Source organism: Ursus americanus, chromosome 8 (genome assembly GCF_024610735.1).
Source record: "Ursus americanus isolate L20-20 chromosome 8, mUrsAme1.1.p, whole genome shotgun sequence".
NCBI lineage: Eukaryota > Metazoa > Chordata > Mammalia > Carnivora > Ursidae > Ursus > Ursus americanus.
In genome coordinates, this window is record NC_142134.1 from 29,975,826 (window position 1) to 29,985,527 (window position 9,702).

Here is a 9,702-nt window from a genome sequence, read left to right on the forward strand (position 1 = left end):
TATAATTTTAAAATAATTTCCAGTCCCATAGTTTAAAATAATTTTCCAGTCCCAAACTTCCTCACCTTTACACTGAGTAATAAGGGCACGTAGCTGATGTATTCATTTGTTCTTCTAAGATGAAAATAATGTTTTAAGCATATAATATGGACAGGACAGATTTCACATTGTAAAGGCATTATTGAAAATTGTAAAGTATATTTTATTTCCTCCTATTAAATATCTGAAATAAATGCACTTAACATATCTGTTTTTCAATGAATTTTTCTTAGAGATAGTATTTTACATCGGTGAAAGAAACTGAAACGTAATACTGTTCTCTCTGAAATAGGCATATAGTTACCATATTAGAAATGAAAATTTAAAACAGATGTAGTTATTCAGCAACTGCTCTATGGCAAATACTGCACTGGGCTTTTTAGAATATTATCTGTAATCATCAGAATAGCTATATATTTAAAGCATTCTTTTTTTTTTTTTTATTTTGAATTTATTTTTTATTTATCAGTTTTGCGTCATCTCTCCTCTGAAATAAATGCACTTTACAAGACTCTACTTTCAGGGATCATTTCTATAGTTTGTTATTTAAAGCATTCTTATCTTCAATTTCTAGATGAAAAATGTGGTCCAGGGACCACACACAAAGGAAGAGGTTGCTGAATTTTTAGAAGCCCGGTTACCTTGGTCCTGCCATCAGAATCAAACATTGCACTTAATGTGATAGAGTCAAGGTAAATTTCGCAATGTCTACTCATTAGTTGCGCTTGTTTCAAAAATAAAAAAGAAAGTAAATGATGAGCTTATGTTAATTAAAAGAAAATTTCTCAAAGTTACATATTTTTTATAATTTTTTTATTAACATGTGTAAAACATTTTTCAGAAAGTCCTAAGTTGAGAGAAAGAATATATGAAAATGTTACCTTGTTTCCCAAATGGAAGAGCAGAGAACCAGGTGGTGATTGACCTACCTCGGGTTATCTCAGTACTATTTAAACGTTGTTCATCCATGATATGGTAATTCTGTGGTTCAAGTACTTAAAAAGCCATTTGAGTTCTAAGAAGGCACTATGATTAGAATTTGTTTATCTTCCAGATTTTTTCCCCACAGATTCCAAGGAGTGTTTTAACACAGTTTGATTTAGAACATGATAGCAGGAAATGAGGATGTTCTAATGTATAAAGATTACCTGTATTTTGTGTGTAGCCTTCCTCTACTCTGAACTAGTTTTTTGATTCAAGAAGAGTTTCTTTGTGTTTTTTTGTTTTGCTTTGTTTTGTTATCTCCTGGCACCTGCTTTCCTGTACAAGAACATGGTGTTTTGGACAAAAATAGTTCTCTAATGCTTTTCCAGCTGTCAAATACCCTGGATAAATACCTGGAATGGATTTTTCTTTTCTTTTCTCTCTGGTTTTTACTTCTATAAAATTGCTATCATAATGATAAAAATAATAATGTTATCTAATGGATTATAAAGAATGTTATAAAGTTGGCAATAATGTGTATAAAGTAGATACATATTTCTGTGGATCTCTCTAAAATAGATGTTACAAATGCAAAAGACTACATTGACTTTGTGGGTGACGTGAAAGTATAAAGTAGAGCCAGGTGTAAAAAAATAAGATATGGCCAGACCTTGGTTTCCTAAGAGTGTAAGCCTCTTGTAAAAGGAAGAGTTAGCTCTAGTCTATTTTGATTTATACAAATAATGTCCCAGTCTTGGCTCATGTTCTAATTTTTAAGGGGAGGACAAGAGCAGAATATTTACCTTAATCTACTTTTTATATAATGTCAATAGATTTAAAATGTTTGAAATATTGTGAGGCCAATCAGACACACACTCTAGGTTTTGACTAAGTGCCACCAGGATGAGAGTTTTGGGCAAAATACCTACACATAATTGTATTTATTGGAGTCCTGCTCATGTTTGGAAAGCTGATTTGCTGGTTAGCTGGGAACGGTTGAAGCTTCATTATGTTAACATATAATTTTGTGTGAGTTTTTCTTTTTTTTTTTTTAAGATTTTATTTATTTATTTGAGACAGAGAGAGAGTGAGCAAGAATGGGAGAAGGGAAAGGGACAGGGAGAGGCAGAGGGAGAGGAAGAAGCAGACTCCCCTCCGAGCAAGTAGCCCGCTGCAGGGCTAGATCCCAGGTCCCTGAGATCATGACCTGAGCCAAAGGCAGACCCTTAACCACCCGACCCACACAGGCACCCCTGTGTAAGAGTTTTTCTAAAATGGTATGTGATAACACATATCACTATACTATAAAGGACAATTCGAGTATAGGGAATTTAGCAGCCATTGACAAATTGATTTCTCTTAAAGTCATATTTTCTAGCATTTAAAAAAATTCTATTTGATTTCGTATTTTCTTTGTTGCTGCCAATTAATCATATTGCATTTTATGGATCTACTTCATTAAATCACTCTTCTGTCCAGAGTGGAAGAAACCTGACTGAGCCATCTGGAAGTTCCAGCTCCCACCCTGACACCTGGCCTGTTGTGGTGTTCAGTAATCTTTAATTTTATATTCAGCCTTGCTTGCCTTTTTTGGCCACCTTTTTGACTCTTATTTATTACTTCTAATTTCAAAGAGACTGGAGGTCATGCCACCATGCTTTTTCATTTCTCTAAACTCCACAAAACTTGTCTATGACTTACGAATTACTCTGTCCATCTACTTGTCTTTTTTCCTCTAAGACCTTACTCCTGTGGTTATCCTCTTTCTCTATATGTATCATTGCTTGCTTTGTCTGCACTTGCTCATCCCCTTGATCTACAATGATCTTTAGTTTTCTCTTATCTCAGTACCGTCCCATCAGTTTGTGCTCCCAGGAGTCACACCACCAATTCACTCTTTCTGTAACACTTCCCCTCCCCCCCCCCCACTTGTTGAAAGACTCATGGCTTCTTCTCCCTAACCTCCCAGCCCACTGAGTCTGCACTGGACATCTTCCAGTCTCTTACATGGACAATCCCCTCTAGCTTCGTAATTGGTCTCCAACTTTTCTTCAGTCGTTTCCAAAATGCATGCTCTACAGCATCCTCACAAAATTTTTAACATAATAGATACATCAGTAACTTAAGTGCGTAAAAACATTTCTGTGGTGATACTGAAGATATTTCACATCGTATTCAAGGCCATTCAAATTTTACACAGCAGATAACTGGGACCCTAATTCTTCCTACTTGTTAAGTGTCATTCATACTCTTTCTTGAGAACACCATGGATATTCACATCTCTGAGTCCGCATTTTGCCTCGGACCCAGAATGCCCCACTAACATTTTCCGTGGGGGTACACAATAAATTCCTCCGTGTTCTTTTAGGTCAAGTTCAAATTTGAACATAGCTGTGAAAATATTCTGCAAATATCACAGAAACACAATTCTTTATATTGTTTACACAAAATTTCTTTTTATATTTAATAAAAACAATATATAAGAATGAATATGAAGGTAGATGCTAATATGTAACTGTAGTTTATTTAACAAATAAGTATTGAGTACGTAATATATGCTGGGACTCTTTTACACACTACAATAGACCATGAACGACAACAACAAAAATCTCAGACTTCATGGCAATTATACTCTAACTGGAAGGAGACATAACAAACATGATAATTAAGTACTAAGTGGTTGGTTTGATAGTGATACACAATAAGAGAAACTTAATTTGGAGAAAGGAGATAAGCTTTGGTAGGGAAGGGCTTTCAATATTAGAAAGTGTGGCCAGGTAATGCTTTCCTGAGCAGAAGAGTGAAACTTGAAGGAAATAAAAAGTCAGCTATACTAATAGCTGGGCAAAGAGCACTCCAGTCCAGGCCATGGGATGGAAGCACACCTGGTACTCTTAAAAAGTACAGCAAATAGGACAGTGTGGTTGGAATTGAGGAAATTTGGTGGAACTGAGGTCATAGAAGAAAATGGCCAGGTAATACAGGGTTCGGAGGTATTCTAAGGACTTCAAAAGACTTTTACTCCATCATTCAGCTTCTGTCCAAGTCTGTATATCAGGGACTAGATTCATCCTCCTGTTTTAAATAACCGAAAAAAGAACAAAATACATGATATAACAATTTTAAGACATTATACAACAGGAAAGTAAAATATAATCCCCACAAAAAGGGAAAAAAGCCAGATAAGTCATGTGATTGTCACAGCTTATTACCTGGAAAGAGAATGTGGGGCTTTAAAGGAATAGGTAATTCCCTTGAGTTGAGGAGAAATAGTTGAGAACACTGGAGGCACGGGACTACAACTAACGTAGCAGAATACTGAGGAGGAGAACATTTCAAAGGCAGGAGAGAACTGCCCAGAGAAAAGACTTCTGGAGATCTACAGAGGGTTGCTCCTAAACTTCTGCTGAGTTTTGAATAGTGCAAATAAATGTGAGGAGACCCCATGAGGCTGGGGGCTGAACATCAAAAAAGTAGCATGTTGTGTAATCCCTGGAGCTCAAATGGGGTGGAGCCAAACCAGGTTAAGTCCAGCCCGAGTGGAACTAGCTTGTAAACCACATGGCACTGTTAGAATGCTTTAATAGGAGCTTAATTTAGCTCTAAAGACTCCAAATGCCCTGATTGCCTAATAAAGCTTAAAAGCAAGCCTCTACGGGGTCCCTGGGTGTCTCAGTAAGTTAAGCATCCATCTCTTGATTCGGTTCAGGTCACGTGCCAGGGTCCTGAGATCGAGCCCTGCATCCAGCTCTTCAGTCAACAGGGAATCTGCTTGAAGATTCTCTCCCTCTGTCACCCCCTGCCGAAATAAACAAGTGAATCTTTAAAAAAAAGTAAGCCTTTAGAATGATAAATTGTTTACAAGTAAATCCTTTGTGACCCAGAATATGAATCAGTAACATTTAAGGGATTAAAAAATTATCCATCACTCAGAAAAGGCAAAAGACAATATCTTGCATCCAATCAAAACTCTCAGACATGGAGCAAAGATGAAAAATATGACTTACAATGAAGAGAAATCTCAGTTGATATGAACAGAGTCAGAAGTGACACAAATTATAGAATTAGTAAATAAGCATATTAAAAATATAATTGTAACTATATTCTATATGTTTAAGTAGAGGAAAGCATGAGCATATTTCAAACATATGATGCCTGAGATGAAAAGTACACTGAATATTGGTAACAGCATGTCTAGAAGAAAAGAGTAGTGAACTTGGAAATATAGCAGTAAAACTATATGGAGTAATGTGGAAAAAGAAAGTGAACAACAACAAAAAACCTGCTTGAATGATCTGTGGGAAAACTTTGTCTGAATATATACGCAATTGTAGAAAAGAGGAAGAGGAAGGAATAATATATGAATAAATCAATGGCTGAAATTTTTCTAAACATTAGGAATATTATACACCACAGATCAAGAAGCACCACCAAATGACAAGTGCAAGGGCATGAAAAAACTACATCAAACATCATCATCAAACTGCTTACAAGCAGCTGTGAAGAAAACACCTAGAAATACCCGGACTAGCAAGGATGCGAATGACAGCTGACTTGACTTTGCAAAAAAAAAAAAAAATGAAAGTGAGAGGAGAGTGACAAAAGAATTTTAAGTACTAAGAAAAAAATCCGTCAGATAAATTCTATAACCAGTAAACATATGAAGACAAAAGAAATGAAGACAAAAGAACTCTTTCAGAGTCACTGCTGGTCCCTGATTCCAGCAGACTTGCTTTAAAGGAAATCCTGGCAGGCAGAAGCGATAGAACTTAGAAATCTATCACTACTCAAAGGAAGCACACTAGAAATGGTAGAAATGGCTGGAATGCCTGGGTGGCTCAGTTGGTTAAGTGTCTGCCTTTGGCTCAGGTCATGTTTCCAAGGTCCTGGGATCAAGTCCCACATCAGGCTCCTTGTTCAGTGAGGAACTGCTTCTCCCTCTGCCTGCCACTTCCCCTGCTTGTGCATTCTCTCTCTGACAGGTAAATAAATAAAATTTAAAAAAAAGAAAATATAGAAATGGGGTAAAAATGAATCATCTTAATTATTTATATCTTAAAACTCTTTAAAAGGAATATATTTTTAAAACAAAAATAACGTGTAACACAATAGCACCACAAAGGGTGGAAGAGGGAAAGGGAAGTCTACCCTATAAGGTTTCTTTCAGGATGGCTATTATTTAAAAAAAAAAAAAAACAAAAGAAAACAACTGTTGGTGAGGATGTGGGGAAAAGGGAACCCTGGAGCACTGGAGGAATGTAAACTTACACACCCTGGGTGGCTCAGCTGGTTAAACATCCACATGTAATTTTGGCTCAGATTATGATCTCAGGGTTGTGAGATTGAACCCCACATTGGGCTCTGCCCTGGGCATGGAGCCTTCTTAGATTCTCTACTTCTCCCTCTGCCCCTCCCTTCTTGTGCTCTCTCTCTGAAAAAGAAAAAAGAAAAGAAAAGAAAGAAAAGAAAAAAAAAAGAAAAGAAAAGAAAAGAAAAGAAAAGAAAAGAAAAGAAAAGAAAAGAAAAGAAAAGAAAAATTGGTACAGCTATTATGGAAAACAGGAAGGAGTTTCATCACAAAGATATAAATAGAAATGCCATGTGATCCAACAATACCACTAGGATTGACCTGATATTAATATAATGTAATATGTTAATTATACAATTATTGTCCAATATATTAAAAATTAAAAATAGAGCTGTCATGTGATTCAGTAACCCACTTTGGGAATATATCCAAAGAAATTGAAATCAGGAGATCAAAAGACACCTGCACTTCTCTGTACATTACAGGATGATTCACAGTAGCCAAGTTGTAGAAATAAAAGTGCTTTGATGAATGCATACAAAATGAAAATGGTGTATATACACACATTGCAAAATTATTCAGCTTTAAAAAAAAAAAGGAAATCATGCCATATGGGACAATGTAGGTGGACCTGAAGGATATTATGCTCAGTGAGATAAGCCAGACATAAGAAAACAAACATCCAACTTATCTGGAGAGTCTGTAATAGTCAAGCTCAAAGAAGCATAGAGTAGAAGGCTTGCCCCAGGGGCTGGGTGATAGGGAAATGGGAAGACGATGATCCCAAAGTACTAAGTTACGGTCCTGCGTGGTAAGTAAGTCCTGGAGACCTACTGGGCAGCGTAGTGTCTACAGCTAACAAACTGTACTGTCTGCTTAAGATCCGCTAAGGGAGTAGATCTTATGTTAGGTGCTGTTACCACACACATGCACACAAAGTTGTAATAACAATAAATAAAATGGGGGGGGGGGGAAACCGGGAGGTGATGCATGTTATCTCCAGTCTGGATGGTGATGATGGTTTCATGGGTGTGTACTTATCCCCAAATTCAACGAGTTATATATGGTAAATACATGCAGCTTTTCTTTCCTTTTTTTTTGTTTTTTAAGATTTTATTTATTCATGAGAGACAGAGAGAGAGAGGCAGGAGAAGCAGACACCCTGCTCAGCAGGGAGCCCGATGCGGGACTCGATCCCAGGACCCTGGGATCATGACCTGAGCCAAAGGCAGATGCTTAACCGACGGAACCATCCAGATGCCCGGTACAGCTTTTCCATGTCAATCTTCATCTCAGTAAAATGGTTTAAGATATAAAAAATGAGTTTGTTGTTTTAAGCCCCTCGGTCCATAGTAATCTGTTGCAGCAGCAACAGGAAACTAAATCAGGCGGTGTGGGAGTCTTACAGCCTGGGCTTCGGCATCCAGTGGACCAGATTTTATTGATCTTTTTTCTCTAACCATTTACTAACTGTGTGATTTGACATGTAACTTCATTCTCTCCAGTGTCGGATTCTTTATTGGGATGTAATCAGATTGATTCAAGAGGATCCTGTACAGATTTAACAAAATTACTTCTGAGAAAACATTCAGTTCTCAAGCATAGAAAGTGGTCATCACTCTCGCTGCCATTTGTAAGCATTTGCTCTATGTCAGGCATTGTATTTATGTATGTTACTACATGAATTCTTCTAGTAATACCTTTAGACTGTCATCACACAAGAGAATCGTGTCACCAGAAAGGGAGAGAGCCTGGATTAAAAACATTTAAAAAGTATGTACATGTAAGGGTGTCTACTTGAGTGCTAGGCCACCAATCTGACTCTTGAAGGCTGGCTGGTACTTGACAGTAGCCTTTTTCAAAGAAAACCACAGTGCAGAGTTACTTCTCAGTGCCTAAATGTACTAACGATGCTGTATTGAGACATACGTATTTGCAACTGCACGTGCCTGAACCACGTTAGGAATAAAACTTTCTTTGTGGTCACAAATAATGAGTGTCTATAATGTGTGTGTGAGTGTGTGTGTGTATACACGTAGCATATACCTGCAGCATATGTATTACAGGTGCAGCCTACCAGGTATAAACCGATTATATGTAAAGAATGAAAGGCAGGGGGCGCCTAGGTGGCACAGCGGTTAAGCGTCTGCCTTTGGCTCAGGGCGTGATCCTGGCGATCTGGGATCGAGCCCCACATCAGGCTCTTCTGCTATGAGCCTGCTTCTTCCTCTCCCGCTCCCCCTGCTTGTGTTCCCTCTCTCGCTGGCTGTCTCTATCTCTGTCAAATAAATAAATAAAATCTTAAAAAAAAAAAAAAAAAGAATGAAAGGCAGAGGAGAAAAAAATTAATGACTATTCTTAGGTTTTTTAATCTGAGCAAGTCCACCATGAAATAATCTGAGACTGGAGGAGGGGCTCAACAAAGAGTTCTGTTTTGTTTTGTTAAATTGCAGAAGTCTTTTACACACCAAAGCATGAAAGGGAGCGGGTCAGTCGCAGCTCTAGAAGAGCACACAACACACACAACTCAGCATTCTACCACCAACTTTGTCTCCAGTTCTTTCCTCAGCTTCTGAGCCCTGGCACCCTCCTTTTGTTCCTTGCAAATGCCTTTGGTCCCACCATGGTTCTCTCTGTTGTGTGCGACTCTCTGGGGATTAGGGATTTGCCTTAAGTCTTGGCTGTTTTTTTCTGGAGGAGAAGCCCTGTATCCGTGAATTTTGGTGAACCAAATGAGAACTCATAAAAATCGTAATTCATCATAAGTTGTAAACTTTTAGCTGTCAATATTTACAAACATTGCATCCATTTTCTTTATGAGAACAATGAAAATTAAAGACAATATTTTGATTAGTATTCCAGCGATTCATGCAAATTGCATGAATTGGAATGTCGTCTAGTATAGAATATTTCAAAGTTAAAATGAGATTGCTTAGGTGATTTTCATGCCCCTAAATAGCCACTCAAATATGTCATAAACTACTTTCTTCCATAATCATTGTCCCAGAAGAAGCACTGCATGTCTTTTCTTTAGAAATGTTGACATAATGTAAAATATTATTAGTATTGGCATATAATAGTTGCAGAAAGGTGTTATTGAAATAAAGATGGGTGAAATGAGTTCAGTTGTGTCCCTCACCCAAAAGATATACTGAAGTCCTAACCCCAAGACCTCAGAATGTGACCTTATCTAGAAATATGGGCCACTGCAGATGTAATTGGTTATGATGAGTTCACACTGGAGTAGAGTGGGCCCTTAATCCACTTGACTGGTGTCTTCATAAGAAGAAAGACACACAGAGGGAGCAGACTGCTTTGAGACAGGAGAGGCAGAGATTGAAATAATGCATTTACAAACCAAGGAATTCCAGGATTGCCACAAATGGCAGAAACTAGGAAGAAGCAAAGAAAGATTGTACTCTAGAGCTGTC

The 9,702-nt window shown here is 37.6% G+C and overlaps 1 pseudogene; it reads left to right on the forward strand.

Moving 5' to 3' along the window:
• Positions 1-546: 546 nt before the first annotated feature.
• On the forward strand, positions 547-645 carry LOC148109552 (small nucleolar RNA U3; annotated as a pseudogene).
• The last annotated feature ends 9,057 nt before the right edge of the window (positions 646-9,702 follow it).